Source organism: Athene noctua, chromosome 19, assembly GCF_965140245.1.
Source record: "Athene noctua chromosome 19, bAthNoc1.hap1.1, whole genome shotgun sequence".
NCBI lineage: Eukaryota > Metazoa > Chordata > Aves > Strigiformes > Strigidae > Athene > Athene noctua.
In genome coordinates this window covers 8,751,478-8,767,240 of record NC_134055.1, presented here as the reverse complement: position 1 = coordinate 8,767,240, position 15,763 = coordinate 8,751,478, and the positions used below count along the sequence as shown (strand labels likewise).

General features: G+C 47.9%; 1 protein-coding gene across 5 annotated transcripts in view; it reads left to right on the top strand.

Annotated features, from left to right (window-relative positions):
- The window catches only part of CAMKK1 (calcium/calmodulin dependent protein kinase kinase 1), a 114,286-nt gene that overhangs the window by 11,151 nt on the left and 87,372 nt on the right, over positions 1-15,763 (top strand). The window contains exons 1-2 of one of the 5 annotated variants that reach the window (XM_074922653.1): positions 9,368-9,433; positions 14,017-14,295. The exons of 2 other annotated variants lie outside the window; for them this stretch is intronic. The gene's annotated coding sequence lies outside the window, so the exon portion shown is untranslated. Of the gene's footprint in view, positions 1-9,324; positions 9,434-14,016; positions 14,296-15,763 lie in introns of those variants that run through there. 2 more of the 5 variants (XM_074922654.1, XM_074922657.1) reach the window with 2 other exon arrangements.

Here is a 15,763-nt window from a genome sequence, read left to right as displayed (position 1 = left end):
TGCTCCATGTATGTGCTTGGGCTTGGCACACCTCTCCCAGGTGCTGGGGAGCAGCTGCCTCTTCCCCGGGTGCCAGGCAGGTCCTGCATCCAGCTCTGCAGTGTATTGGACCAAACGTGCTCTGATGATTAGGGTGGGCAGAGTCTCTCTCCTGTCAAACTGTTTGCTCTGGCTACAGTTTTGGCCTCTTGGAAACTTGTTGCTTTTCTAGCCTTTCAAGCCCACCTCCCAGACAACATGGGAATTGTAAGTATTTAGACATATAATAAGAATGATGTAATTAAAATCCTTAATTTTATTTTTCTTGTTTGAGTTTTTTTAATTCCTTTGATTTAAAGGGTGGTAGTAGCTAATTGGATTCTAGGCCAGACTTGCACAGGCAGCCAGGGGGGACGGGACTGCAAATGAGCCTAGCCAGGAAATTGCACGTTTAAATATAGTTCTTAGTAGGGTCAGCAAAACACCCAAGGGACAAATTAAGAATAAAATTTCTGCTGTAATGTGTTCATTTAGCTGCAGACATCATCTTAAGGGAAACAAGAAGGAAGCCTGGGAGTGAGGGGAGCAAGTTGAAGGGTAGTTGTCCCTTCTGCAGTGTGTTTGTGTGCTGCTGCAGGTTTCTCCCAGGCAGTAGCATCCTCCTGTCCTCTGGGTTGGCTGGTGTATTGGCTGATTCCAAGCAGAAACCACTGAAGGGATTTTGGGGTTGGGGGGGGGGGGTGTGGGTGGGTGTGGTTTCACTGGAGGATATAAATCCATAGTTCATGTAATGCTGTGGGGCTGCTGTTGCTGTTACCAGCTTTGGCGCAGACACCTGGGTCGCCCTGTTCAGCAGGTGGTAGGGAGGTGGGACCAGCCACCACCTCGTTGCACTATTCGGGTTATTGGGGGGCAGCTTTCCCTGTGGGGCTGCTGCTTCCTTCCCAAACACTGGGTGGGTGGGATGGTGCTCCCTGCTCCCATGGGTACTGACCAGTTTCCCTGAACTGGTGTGTTGGGAAGGTGGTTAGAATTAGTGGTAGGAGATGGGTTCAGCCTGAATAAAGGGAATTCGGGGAAATGGGCATTGGATTTGTCCCTTTAGAAGTCTGCAGCCTTGTGTTTTTCCTGTTGGGACCTGTGGCTTTTGGCACAGGGGCAAGATCATTGTCCCTGCTGTGGACATGAGTGAGGAAAGCAGTGTGTAAAGCAGCCAGAGCCCAAGATGCAGGACACAGAGCACATCTAGAGGCACATCTGGAGCCACCCCTGGCTGGAAGCCAGCGTTCCTCTTGAGTTTGACTGACAGGGGCATTAATTTTCCAGCCTTGTTTGGCCCTTGGTTCCTGCATGGCCGGTGGGAAGCGCAGCAGAGCTCACCTCCTCCTTGGTGGTACTTTAGGAACAGCCTGAATTAGTGATTGGCAATTTTAACTTCTCCTTAAAGCGAAGATAAAGAAGTACTGCTGGTGATGGGGGAGGGGACATGCAGAAATGCAGCTTGTTCTGTGTTTCCCAGGACCTCAGACCCAACCCTCAGTGCTCTCCCTTTGGTTTTCACTACTTCCACAGGGGAAGGCCATGTGCTTGGGGGGGTAGAGCTTGTCAGGAGTGAGGCCTGAGCCTACATCCCTCCCTTCTCTGGAGGGCTGCTGAGCTGTTGGCTGTTCAGTCTCTCTGGAATAAGTTTTCACAAAAGCTGTGCACCCACGAAGCGGTGGTGGGGAGCTCGCTGTCCCACCTTGCCCACAGCTTTCCAGTGTGCTCTATTGTGCTCGCTGGGTAAGTTTCACAGAGCCAAATTAAGAGCTGTGCAATCAGAGCATGGTATTTACGTGCCTTCAAGACCTCATGTAACTGGGTGACTTTCACTTTGTCATTTATAAATGGCATACAGAAATACCTTGGGATCACAGAGAAACGACTGAAACCTTGCATTTGGAAGGCTCCAAACCTGGAAGACAAATGAAAGGAAGCATTAAGGAAAGAGCAAAGTGTCATCTTTTTCTTTTTTTTAATCTGGGAGTGTGATTCATTTACTGAGTGGTAGTCAGTCATCAGTATGTCACAGATGCTGTTATACTGTATGAGCATTTTGACAAATGTCACCTCACATGATAGCCCTGTGTCACTTAGTAGGGTTTTCCTTGCTGCTGTTCTCTAAACAGACATAGTAGGCTTGTTTGTGCAGGTGCCATTTGGAGCTAGACTTTCAAGGGAGTTGAGCACCCACTTAAATGCACTGGCCTTTGGGGATCACTACTTAAGCTGTCTTTTTCATGCCCACTTTGATTATAAGCACTTTGAGCCAGACCTTGCCTTTCGGTGTGCCTTACAGCATGAAAGCACATTGGGGCAGTGAGCTCTCTATTAATTGGTGCTGTTGCCAGGCTATTGAAAAGTTGTAATAACCTGGCCACATTTTCAAGTGCTGGTCTAGGCTCTCTGCCTGGATGTCAAAAAGGGAAAGCTAATTACAGTGTGAACCAAGGAGAACAGGCTGGCCTGAAGGAAATGTCATTAAGGTTCTCCTCAGGCCCAAGGTCAGCCCATGTCAAATCACAGCTGCATGAACCTCTAAATTTCTTCCTCCTTCAGTTAAATTACCAGCAAGTGATTTCTTGCAAGTGTAACCATCTTTTATACCAAGAGAATGAGTACTGTCTGTTTTCTCTAAATCCAAGTAATAGAGGCTGGGCTGGGATTGCAGAAGCAAATAGAAGAGGACAGTTTCTTCCCTTGCTCACCCTTCTTGCTCTGTAGCACTGCACAGAGTATTTGTGTTGGCTTCCTGCAGACCCATGGGGTCTACTATGGGGCAGTGAATGTGTGTGTGGGGGTTTATCCTTTCTAATACCATCTGAGATGGGCGTTGGGGTGCCTGACCTCCCCTGTGTGGCCAGCAGGTATGGCACAGTAGAGCTTTCTGTGTGGCACTTGTCATGTTGCAGAACTCAATTCCCTACAGTGTTGTAGAGGCTGAAAAAATAAATAGCTTCAAAACGGTGGTAGATTAGTTTGGAGGTGTTGTGTCAGGGCTCTCTGAGTGACTACTTGAAGCTGGGAGGTGCTGTCAGGAGGACAAACTAAACTCCTGATTGTCATTACTGGTTTTTAGCTCTTAATTTCTGGACAAGCACCCTGCCAAGCTTACAGTACTGGCCCATGTTGGAGATAAATCAGGGCAAGGTAGATACGTGACCTGACTCAGTATGATTTTTCTATAAAAAAGGATCTGCTGGCTTGTTTTCTAGAAGTTCCTGACCTACATCTCAAACTTAGTGCTGGTTCAGGAAGGAAGAGCAGTCACGAGTCCATACTGCATATGAGTGCAGAGTTTCATCGTTATCTCATGCAGCTGCTTCTCAAGATGGGAGATGGGACTAGAACCATGTAAATCAGAGCTTGCTGTAAAAAAATTAAATTATTTAACCTGGTTTCCTTCTGAAACCAGACCCTGTGTGAAATACGACCCAGACATCAGCTGTGTATTTCTGTCAGTCCTGTCTCCCACCCCGCCACCTGTCAGCTTTTGGAGCCTTTGTCCTGGACTTGGGTATCTTGCAGTGGTTAAGGCTTCAAAGATTTGTTACAAGTTTTTGTGGAAATGGATGGCTGGGTAGAGGGGGAAGATGTTATGGTGAGATAAGGGTGAAGGGCTTCAGAGTCATTAATTCTGCTCATACCAGGACAAGGTGACAATGCTGCTTCTCTCATCCTCAGTCTCTATTCTGCCACCCTTCTAGTGCAATTTTTTTTCCCTTTGCCTGCCCATGATACTTGGTCCTGAAGGATCCTTGCCTTGTGACTGTTTCTGAAGGCTGAGCAGGGGCTACTCTGGTTCAGGGCCGGGCTGCTGGAGGGGTAATGTTGGTCAAAGCTTGGATCATTTTGGAGGAGTTGTGGGGCAACGATGCTGAGATAAGTGGAGACCAAGTCTCAGGGCTGCTGCATGTTCCCTATGATGGAGCAGATGGAGAGACTGGCATGTTGGAGGCACAGAATTCAGGGAGCTTGCCTGATCACAACTTAGTACAGTAACCTAAACCCTAAGAATACACCCTTGAAGCCTTCTTCATGGGACTGCTGTCAAGACTAACTTGTGTGATGCCACATGGCCATGCCATTGGTACACCCGTCCAGCTGGTGTTAGTTTTGCTCCTCTAGGATGGTGCACCTTGGACAGTGGTCCTGAGCCTTTCTGAGACCATTTTTCCCTTTAAAAGTTCATATGGGGAGTAAATATGGGACAGAGAAATCCCAGAAAGAGAAATAATCCTACAGTCTTCAGCTGGATGCAGCTCCCCAGTAAACAATTTGTGATGATCTTTTTAACACTTTGCCATCCTCCAGCAGTGCCTGGGCAGGCAGCGTTGAATCCCTGTTGCATGGAGGGAGGAAGATGCTGTGTTTTGAGGTCAGGGTGAACTGAACTGTGTCAGATCCAGGCATGAATTTATCTGTGTGTCTTGCATCACAAACTATTGAAGGAGTTGGTGGGAGGTTTGCATGTGGGTAAAGAGTAGGCAAATGCAGTTTGACTTGGGTGCTGGCTAATAAAGAGTGTAGCACAGAAAATAAAAATCCTCAGAGGAGATTTAATAACTGGGGAGAATAATTGTAAAGTACTTCAGAATATTAACCAATGGCTGAATGCATCTAATTAGCTTAATGAAGCTGGGTGGCTGGGTTCTTTTTTTAATCAAACAGATGGGCAAAACATTATGCACAAAAAAAAAGAGATCTGAATACAATGAACGCATTTAATTAGCAAATAAAAGAGAAGGGGTTTGTTTTTCAACTTGAGAAGTGAGAGATACTTCTTCACTAAAAGCTCAGAAAGAGCCTTGAATGTCATGGTTTCTCAGGAAGCCTCAGATTGTTTCGATTATTATTTGTAATGGCTTGGGTGTCTGAGATGGGCGTCAGCCTGGAGCTGGCTGTGCCTGCGGGGAGGCGAGCTGGTGGCAGCAATGCCTTGCCAGCCCCTGCAGTGCTGCAACAGCACGGGGTGATCCCTGGCTGCTTGTTGAGGCTTGGATTCCCCAAGGGCAGACTCAGTAGCAGTAATGCTGCTTAACCCTGCGCTCCAAAGCCTTTTACCTAAGTGTTTATATGTGATCATCTCTGTTTTGCAGAAGGGGAAAGCGAGGAAGCAGTAGCCTGAGGTTAAGCAGGGTAGAAGTTCAGTGTCAAACATACGGTGCAAGTCAAGGTGCCCTCAGTATTCAGGACACCTCCAGAGCATGTCTCTGATGTCCTGTGCTCGCACTGTCCATGCCAGGAGTTCCTGCAGCCACATGAGATTGATTCCTGCCACTGATTTCGCTGGCCCTGCTTCAGTGCTGGCTCTCGTCCCTCCTGGCGCCTATTACAACATGCATGCTCTTCTGTAATCTGTCTAACCAGTTTTGCTCTGCCATGGAAACCTGGTGCAAATCAATGCCTCTCCAGATGGGAGACTGCTCTCCCAATGAACCTCCAGTGCTAATGTAGGTGTGTAACGTAGATCTGCAGTATCTCTGAGCCTTGCCAAGGCTGGGAGCATTTGCTCCAGTCTAATATTATAAAATGAACAAACCATTTTGATATTAAGCCTGTAATAATAACAACTTGTATCTAAAGAGTGTGTTTTTCCCCATTGGTGGATTACTCAGCTCTGTTCTTTTGAGGCAGTGTTTAACAAAAGCAAAGACTTTCCCAGACTATATTTAATTAAACAGAGCTGAGATCTCTTCTGCTTCATTTTACTGCTGTGACTTTGCTCTACAGTCACATCTCTGGGGCAGTTAGAAATGGAGCTTGTGCTCTGCCAGTGCACAGCCCAGGTGCGTCGCTGTCCCCTGCCCAGATGTGCCTGTCCAGATGTGCCAAATGGTGCACTGATCCTGGAGGGGCTCATGTATGTAGGGACTCACAGGCTCCAGCTGCTTTTTAGTATGACGGGGAATGTGGCACTTGGAGCAGCCTCTGAAGCTGAGCATGTGCTTGGGTTAAGCCACGTGGCCCATTCAAGTGGCAGCTCAACTAACACACTTCACATTACAACTAAGATTTGGGGTTCTAATTTCTACCTGCTTCCTTTTTTTATTGCTAACGTAGGTATAGGAGCATTTTGAGTACGATGGCTTGGTTATCAACAATTAGATACAAAGTGAAGACTTTAATTTGAAGGCTCCTTATTTCTGTCTTAGGAGACATCTGTGAGCAGATGGTGATATGCTCTGCTTTTGCTTATTGTTGCAGATTATTTGCCAGATAATTTTTCTGACTAATCCTTTGGCCGGTAGACTGTTTAAAATCCCGGAGTCAGGTTTCTGTTAAAAACACTTGTGTTTGCAAATTTTAAAATCTGTTTCTGTGCTTGCTTGCTGATGTCACTGTGAGCAGGAGCCTTTTCTCTGGGTGGCAGATGCCCTCTGCATCATGGGAGAGGGGCAGCTCCTAAAGCAGAACCCCCCTGCCAGTGGCAAGATGGGAGGTAGCACCTTCATGCCCAGTTTGGAGTTTATTTTATTTTAAAGCATGGTATGACTCAAGTCCTATCCTCAGCATCAGTGCTATCATACTGACCTCCCCCGAGGTCACATCGCTGTTCCGTGTGGCATGGTAAGGAGACAGTCCTGCTGACACCAAGCTTGTGTTTTGTGCAGGTGATGCTCATGACTTCACCCGTGCAGAGCAGCAGTTGGGTGATTTGCCTGTATGCAGCTGGGCAGGACACTGGTAGCAGTACTGCTGGGGGTACTGCAGCCACCAGCACAGCTCTCCCTCTGCTGAAAGGCTGCTGTGATTTTTTTTCTTTTTATTATTTTTTTCCCCTCATCTCTTGCCGCCTCTCTCTCTTTAAAAAAAAAAAAACCTCTCTTGGGTGTCTTTGGAGAGCTGACTATGGTAACTGCTTGACTGATTTATTCTAGTATTTTAACATTTACTGGATTTACATAACAGCCAAACAATCTGTTTCAGGAGTTTAATATAAACCCAACTCTAGTGAGTCACATCCATGTTAGCAATAATGCAAGGAGAGGCAGCTGGGGGAGTGAGGAGGTGACTTTTTCTGGGTTTCTGCATGGGAATATCTGGCTGCCTGAAATATCTCTGACACCTCATAGCTGAGTGACGCTGCTAGTTCTCCTCTGCCATCAAGGATTAATTCTGAAACTTTGAAAGAGCAATGGATGCATCATATCAGTGCTCCCCTTGCTGCTCCCAGCCGAGCCTCGTGGCCTTTCTGGAGTGACCCAGGCAGTACTGTGTGTCCCTGGTGTTCCACAGCCTCGTGTTTGGAAGAGAGGGAGTGAAACTGTGAGAGCTGCAAGATAAAGCCGGTAGTGATTTGCTGCTTGCTTTTTCAATCAAAAACCACATAGCCTTTGTTTGTGCCAGAGCTTTGTAGACCAGATCCTCAAGGGCATGCATATCAGCACAGCAGCAAGCGGGATGCTGATGTGTACCAGCACATCTTCCTGGGAGCTGGTGGCCCATGTGCAGGGTTTGGGGCCAGGGTGGGTTGGAGCCCAGCGGGGTGAGAGCTGGCTCTGGGCAGTCATGGCAAGACAGTGGAGCTGTTGCGGCCTCCCTGGCATGAGCCAGGTGAGTGGGGCTTGTTCCTCGGGACAGCAGGGGTGAAATCCATCAGGATGATTAACAACAGGCGTTTCCCAAAGTGTGATGTGTAAGCTGCTGCTTCAGGTCCTATCCAGGCAGAGTAATTTTGTGTCTCCCTTGGTTGTCTCGTACAGTTGACTTGTATGAACGCAACAAACCTCCAGAGCACCTCTGCCACGGGCAGCCTGGCCCTCCCTGCTCTGGAGGCTCTGTCGCCTTTGTAATGCTGGGGTTGTAACGTGGTCAAGCAAAACAGGTCTCCAACTCCAGTTGTCATTTACAAAAACACTGAGGAAGAGACAGGAGGGATGGAATAGCTGGGTTTGCGTTGCTGCCTGGGTTAGAGGTTGGCTGTTCTAAGCAAGTGCTTCTCTTGCTGCAGCTTGCTTATTTGAATTCTTGTCTTTAGAATGGAAAATAAATGCTGGCTGATGAGATCCATTACAGCACTAATTTTAGAGTGTGCCAAACACTAGGAAATTGTTTTCAATTTTCAGTCTCATTTCTCCTTTATTTCCTCCCTCCATTTGTGAAAACTGTCTTTGTCATTCTTCTAAATGCCTGGTGATGTCCTGCTCACTGGTATCTTCAGGCATTCTCCTTCCAGCCCTCTTTTCTGATACCATTTTGTTCAGCCACTTGACACTGCTGTTAAAAGCTCTCTCTGGGGCCGCAGGCAGCCGTGTTGGCACAATGCAGGCAGTGACACTCTGCCAGCTGGTGCGGGATGCCAGCAGAGCACCCTGCAAGGCTGGGGGCAGCCGGGGAGGCAGCATCAGAGCGGAATTTCTTTTCCTTGGGCATGTAGGGATTTGTAAGTCTTTCCAGCCCCACCCCAGCCTGCTTTCTCGATGATCAAGAGGGAAAATATGAATTTTCCTCCGGTCTCCTGAAGAGTTTAGGAAGCAGTCCCAAAGCTTCAGTGTTTGTCCTTGGCACTAATGAAAACCTGAGTCGTTACTCAAGAAGATGGAGCAGGCAGTGAATTGAAGCAGGAATTGAAATGCTTGATCAGTGCCAGAGGGAACAGCAGTGCAAAAAATCGAGATTTTTTTAAAACATGATTCCTTTTCATCAGCTGAAAGCTCACACTGGTTTGAGAAGAGCCTGGATGCCTGACTGGTTGTCTCCTTTGAAACCTTTCGGGGGGCTGCAGACACCAGTGCTTCCTTTAGCACTGCTCCTTGCTTGCAGTGTTTAGTAGAGTCTGACTGAGCTCTAGATTAAAGTTGGTGGTAAAAGTCCAATGGTTTCACCCCATGCAATTTTCAGAGGCTCTCTGGAATATGTGTTTCATGGGTTTGGCAGCCAGATGTCCCTGACAGCAGCTGCTGTGACCGTTAGCAGACAGATTGCCAAAAGACTTGGTGCCTGCTCTGGTGGGGCCTTTGAAAATCTTCCCTCTCCTGGCCCTGGCTCCCTCACCCTTCTGGTCTGGAGAGCCCAGTCTGCTGGCAGCCGGCGGTGGCCATATCCCTCAGAGCTGTCTCTTGCCCTGGCGTCTGGTGCCTGTGCAGAGCTCCCTACTAGCAGTTCCCATTTCGTGCCCTCCCCGGGTGCGCTGGGAGCCCTGTGCCTGCTTGAGTTGTCAGCCTGCGGGAATGCGGCAGGCGAATGTCTTCATAGTCGGCCTTTGTGAACGTGGCTGAGATAAACTCTTTACTGAACTAAATGCGGTAACAGCTAATCCCTTGGAAACAGTCACCTGGGCCCTGCGTGATGAAAAGAGGCTTTGCTGCTCTGATTAACAGCACCGGCAAGAACATTAACTCACTTTTCTTTGGAAATGAAAAGCACCTTTCCAGGAGAGTTTAAGGGATTAGGTACCAGCTGGAATATTAAGGTAGGGGGTTTTTTTGTACCTTCCTTCTAAATATGTAGCTTAGAAGCCCATTCAGCCCTGATGGGATGGGTGATTACAGGGAGACTCGACTGGTGCAGAAGCCAGTGTGAGACCCGTGTCACCCAAGGAGCTTCCCTGGGAGGATGGCAGCGGTGAGCAGTGTCTGGCACGACTGCCTGTGCTGGGCTGTCTTGCAGGGTGCCAGGGCTCAGGATTGTAAATTAACCCCAGTCAGAGTGGCCAGCACCCACCTAAAGGGCCGAAGCTCATTTAAGCCTTGCTGAGAGCCAAATGACACTGACCTTCTCCAGCCCCTTCTTTAACAAATGCTGAAGGCTGTGGAGAAACATTCCAGGTGTCTTGACAACTCCTTTCCCTTTTGGGGAGAGATTTGCAGTGGTTCCTTTGTAATTCTTTTGAACACAGCACTTGCTTTCAGAAGCCTGAACTAGAAATTCCATCTGCATTAAAAGCAAAGCTCTTGCACTTCAGTGAAGGCTACTTTGGGGTGTATTTTCAAGGCCAGGCTTTTAACTTGGTGCTGGTTTCCATGAGGCTGCACAGGCAAGCTCTGCGGTGGCAGGACTGCAGCCTGACCAGTGAGCATCACATGTGATGCTTGCTGTTGACCAGCAGCCTGGCTCGGTGAAGGGATTGAAATAGGTCTATAAAATTTGTCTATAAAATAATGTAAGATTGAGAAAAGATTAAACACTTTCAAGTATTTGTTGTTCAGAACAGGTTTGAGTGCTCAAAATACTTACAAAATCCTGTTACCTTTCAACCTGTCTTTCTCCTGCTGAATTTTCTATTTTAAGTAAATAGCACAGAGTTAGCTCAGATGGGAAAAGATACAAGTGTCACTGTTTAAAATGTGCTTTACTGGTTAGGTATTTATGGGAGATATTCAGGAAATGAGCAAACACTTGAAAATATATGTATTATTTATTATTGTAGCTGATTAATTACCACTTGAAACCTTTTGGTTGGTGTTACGGCTCCGTATACTTTTCACCAAGCAGTGCTTCAGCAATGTATACGCTGGCATTTATCCCAGTTAAACATTGCAGGAGATGAAAGTGCTGTAGTCGATTTATGGAAGTTGGGGGTTTGAGCAGTGGAATGTGACAGCGTGGCACTTAGTAGAAGTGTGTGAGATCTGCAAGTGGAGAGGACCAGTGAGACAGTTGGTGATGGCTCAGTCCTCCCAGCACCAGGATGAGGAGTTGCTGGCTCCATTTTGTGAAGAAGCCTCAAGGTGAGATAACGTGTCTAACTGGTGAAGTGATGACAGGACTAAAACCTGGCTTACAGGCATTGAGCTGCCAGAAGGGACTTGGGCTCTGTGCTTCTACAGCGGTAGAAGCTGTATTCTTCTGGACTGGAATAGTGAAGTGCAGAGAAATAAGGAAGTGATTCTTACCTGTCCCAGCTGTGCAACTGATTCTGAATCCACGGGCTCGCAGGGCACACTGTTTAGCAACCTGCTGGCTCTACGTCCTCCTTGGAGCCACCATTAGATCTTGCTATATATAAGACTATGCACCACCATCCCTTGTCCTGCCCAGATTCCCGAGCTGTGACTGGAAAACTCTTTAATTCATGAGAAGTCCACTCGAAGCACTGGGTGAGCAAAGCACAGTTCCCATTCAGCGGCTCTTTCCTTAGCAATGTGCACTTATAAGCATTTGCTTAGCTTTAACAAGACCTAAGCAAATGAGGCATGTGTTGAGGTACTTAGTTCTAATCTGCACATCTGGAAAAACAGTATCATAAAGTCACAGTGGAAGGGGAGGTGGGACTCCCTCTGCCTTCAGCAAAGTAGATGCGGTGCTCAGTCGCAATGGGGAGAACCCCCTTCCCCTTGCTCCTGCTTGTGTAACCAGAGGTGGGCCCTTTCCTCCAGCACTGGCCGTCCCTGCAGGGATGCGCTGGTTTAACCATTCTGCAAAAAAAGTTTGCAGAATGCTGCAATCAGAAAAGTTCCTTAATCAAATGACTCCTGTGGGAGAGGAGTGAGGGGGCCTAAGAGGAATGGAAAAGGCATAAGAGAGATGTAGGAAAATGCTTTTTATGGAATGAATAGTTTTTGGTGCAGAGGCGGCAACGTTGTATTTTATTCTAATTTGGGGGTTTTTTGGGAACGTGTGATTGACACCCAACGAGGGGTGCAGGATGTTGTTTCTCAGCAAGCTGTCATTCCTGTGCTCCATTTACCTGTCAGCACTCCCGTGGAGACTTCTCTCTTTGGATGCCATTAACCCATTTCCCACAGCGCATCCCTGCAGCCTCTCCAGGGAGGCGGCAGCCTGTGAGGGGCCCCATCCAGTCCCTGCAGCTGTGAGGAACCACTTTGGGGTTGTGCTTCGGCTTGTTTTTCTTGGCTGTACCTTTGCTGCACTGGCAAGCAGGAGCCTTTCTGCTGTAAGTCCACCTGTGGCTTGTTGCTGATGGGCCAGGCAAAGCCCAGCGCTGCCCACCCTGAGCTGGCTGATGCCCCATCAGCTCCAGGCTCACTCCTGCCGATGCAACGTGGTTTTCCTAACCTAGCCTATGGTCATCCCTAGCTGTCCTCTCTCCCTGGCATGGCTGCCATCTCCCTGGGGAAGGACTGGCTCTTGTTGTACGTGTGTTCAGTGCCTGGCCTGCAGCAGCATGGGGCCCTGCACAGCATCATGCCCAGACCCTGCTGGGTCAGGGGAAGTGCTGCTATCACCAGGGCTCTTTTATCTCCCATACTGGCCTTGCTCAGGAGAGGAAGGACTGGTAGTCCCACACTTACAAAAAGGGCCATTAGGCGGTTTGTTTTGCTATAGCATAAATTTCAGCCAAATTATTCCTCTTGGCCATATCCCCTTAATTAAGAGTGTGTATGTTAAATGCTGTGAGCCTGAGCAGAGTCTCATTGCAAAGTAAACCAAGAGCGTGGGACTTAGGCGAGTCTTTTGTTAGTGCTGTACAGGGCTTATGCTAATAACAACAGCAGAGATTGAACCCAATCCCTGATGAGCTTTCCAGGAGTCTGATTAATCTGTTTAACAATGAATCTGGGTTTTTGTTTTGATCTTTTGCATGAGAGTTAGATTTTTGTCCCTTTTAGAGTAGCTGTGGATCATGTAAGCACAGCAGTATTGATTTCCTAATTGGCTTCAGGTTTATCTGTATCTATTATGTTAAGGGTTTGCAAGAGCACCCGTCACCATGGCATCAGAATGCTTCCTATGCCAAAAATGCTTGATAAAAACATACATATACGTGTGCACGCACTTTTTTTGGTCTGTTGGAAAGTGTGAAGACATTCTGCTGGAAAATCATGTTTTTGCATGATTGTATTCCCCAAATAGTTAGCTTTGCAAATAGCTCTCTTCTTGTGCTGGTATTATGGCTTTGGTTCACATGCCATTGAAGAGAGACATCTTTCTGATGAGCTCTGGACCAGACCCTGTACAAGCAGAATTTTGCATTTCTATTGTTCACGGTTCATACTGGGGGGATGGTGCTGGTGCTGTACAAAGAGAGAGTCAGTGACAGACCCTGACTCAAAAGCGTATTGTTTAAAGGTCAAGATATAGCAAGGGAAGGAAAAAAGGGTGGAGATGGAGGGGAAAGAGTACAAATCTTTAGCCAGTCAGACTAGTGTCTCCCCGGGGCAAGCCACAAATGCTCTGACTGCCTTTGACTTTCTGAAAAATACAGCAACAGCATGGGGAAGCAGGATATTTAAAGTGAAGGTGCAGATGTTGAAGGTAACAAGATTTAAAGGCTGTGTGGCACAAAACACAATGCAGCACAGAGCTGGAGGAACTAGACTACACAACGTGCACTCAGAGAAATGTTCCAGTATTTATAGCAAAAGCTTCTTCCTCTCTTGATTTCACCTCTTCTTGAATGCACTCAGTGATTGCTTTTCATGTATGAATGCTTGTAAAAATGGAGCTCCCTAAACAGACCTGAAATGTTTGTATGAGTTAATGACTTCAGAGAGCTCTGGTTGTTTAAAACCCAGAGTGGCGATGAAGTCGCCTTGGCCGCAGTTGGCAGTCCCCTGCGGAGCAGATCCGGTGCCGGCGGCAGGACACTGTGGCGGTGGCTGCACACAGCTCCATCCTGGGGGAGCTTTCTCATTACTGGCTTTACTAACTTAATTACTGCTTACAGCAGGGTGGGAAGGGTTCTCCCCAGGGGGTGAGACATCCATGTGAAGGGTGTAACCTCTCTGGGATTTGCACTGTCAGAGAGCAGAGGGTGAATGAAATCTCACCAATGATTTCCAGCTGGAGCAGAGTAAAACCCTTAGTCTGAAACCAGGGGCTTGTAATGGGTAGGTCTTTGTAATGTGTTTTATTCTGGGTATTTTCCTCCTGTTTCTATGCTCCCTGCAGTCCCCTTTGCATTCAGCTGTCAGGAAAGGGAGCTGCATTGCTGGTTACCCCCGGGGCAGACCTGCCTTGGCTGCAGGTCGGACACAAACAGCTGAGGGAGTATTTCCAGGGGTGAGACAGTCCTTACACTTCTGCAACGGACTCCCAGAGAAAGGGATTAAGGATAACAGTAAGCTCCTTTTTGCCTGCTCTCTCCCCAAGGTGCAGCTATTCGTCTACTGAGAGGATCTATCTGTCTTTGGGTTGGCGTTTCAGAAGTGCCAGAGGCGTAGGCTCAAAGTGCCGCGGTGGCGTGCTGGTCTGCAATCCAGCACCCAGAGTCCCCTGTGTGATGGCCGGGAGAGCTGGAGGCAGCCGGTGAAGTCCTGCTGCCTCATCAGTGCTTGGGAGCGTGGCTTGGACGAGGACAGACACCCAGAGCGGTTATTCCAGCAGGGAGCACACAGATCTCATGACGTTATAACTGTAGCAGAAGAGATGGTAATTACCCTTTATTTTGAAGGATGTCTTTAGTGTGGGAGAGGGGATGTGTTTGCATCGGTGTGAAGTGCATTTGCAGTGGAGCTGTTGTGCACTCTCCTTGAGGGCTGTCAGGTTTTCCTCCATCCTGGAGACTTTGTGCATCTGATATGATCACTGTGGAGAGCAATAGATTATGATGTGCTGGTGGGATCTGAGCTGTTTGCTTAAATTTCTGGGCATGCTTGTCTGTGAAAGTGTGTAAGTGTGTGTGCCATCCTGGCAGCCACCGGGCTGTGGTCACAGCTGAGCTGCCGGTCCCAAGGGCGTCTCTCTGAACCCCTCGGAGGTGTGTGTCCACCCACCTGCAGCTTTAGCCGTGTTCACTGTAATGATGCTGAAAACTGGCTTATCCTTTGCTAATCTTGTACTTGCACCTGCAGACAGCTGTTTGTGAGCCTTTGTAGAGATTTTCAGCTTTTTCATCCTTCCTCATCAATGCTGGCAGCTGCTGCTTCTCTGCTTCATGGTAATTTTGACTGAGTTAAAACCTCCAGGCTTGTCTGGGATGTTTCTTTGCGTGTAAGCCTCTCCATCCTTCGGCCAGCCTCTTCTCTGGGCTCTCTTCCCTTCTGCTACCTGAGATGGGTCATCTTCCCTGTTAGTAAATTATGATAATTCAGTGGTGAAGTTGAAGTTCTCAGAGGGAAGAGGGGTGGAAAAAGGTGGCCAGGAGGCATGGGCAGTCAGGGTCTGATGCTTCAGCTGGGGAAGATCACTGGCCAGTCTGGCACAGCAGCTGTGGAGCCAAGGCTGACTGTCTTCATGGGGTTAAGTCCTGTTATCTTACCTCAGTTTGAGAGGTTGAGTTGCATTCACTGGATTTAGCATAAAGGTATGCAAAGGTTTCCTCTGGGCCGAAGGGAATGGTGAAGGCAAAGGAGCCTTGGCTCCATGGAGGAAAGCAGATGGGTGTTGGCACCTGTTAACAACTTTAGTCCAGTACAGACAGATTGCACATTCATTCTCTGGTGAGAAATGTCCATTCTTTTATATTTGTTTGTGTAAAGACAGATGCTCACAAGGATGGACAGTTAGGTAAAAACCCTGGCTGCGTTCTCCTTCAAGTCTGTTGAAAGACTCAGAAAACCTAAAACCAGCAGAAATGCAGTACTGAGACATTGGTTGTAGTGTGATGCCAGCAGTACAGTGCAGAACAATTTAAATTAGTTCTGTGAAGTTATTCCATTTACGAGTGTATTTTTTGTGCTATGTTAATTGAACATGCAGAAATTGGCAGCCCCACAGGCTGTGCACTGGACTGTAAAACAGATTGAAGAGACTGATGGTTTCTGGGGCTGCCCAGGCTGTTTGCTGCGTGTGTTACTGTTTCTTTTTGCTTGTGGGTGCCCTGAGGGAGACCTGCTACCTGATGTCCTCACCTGGATTTTAGGAAGAGGGCAGAGGGCCATCTGCCCTAGACCTGCTG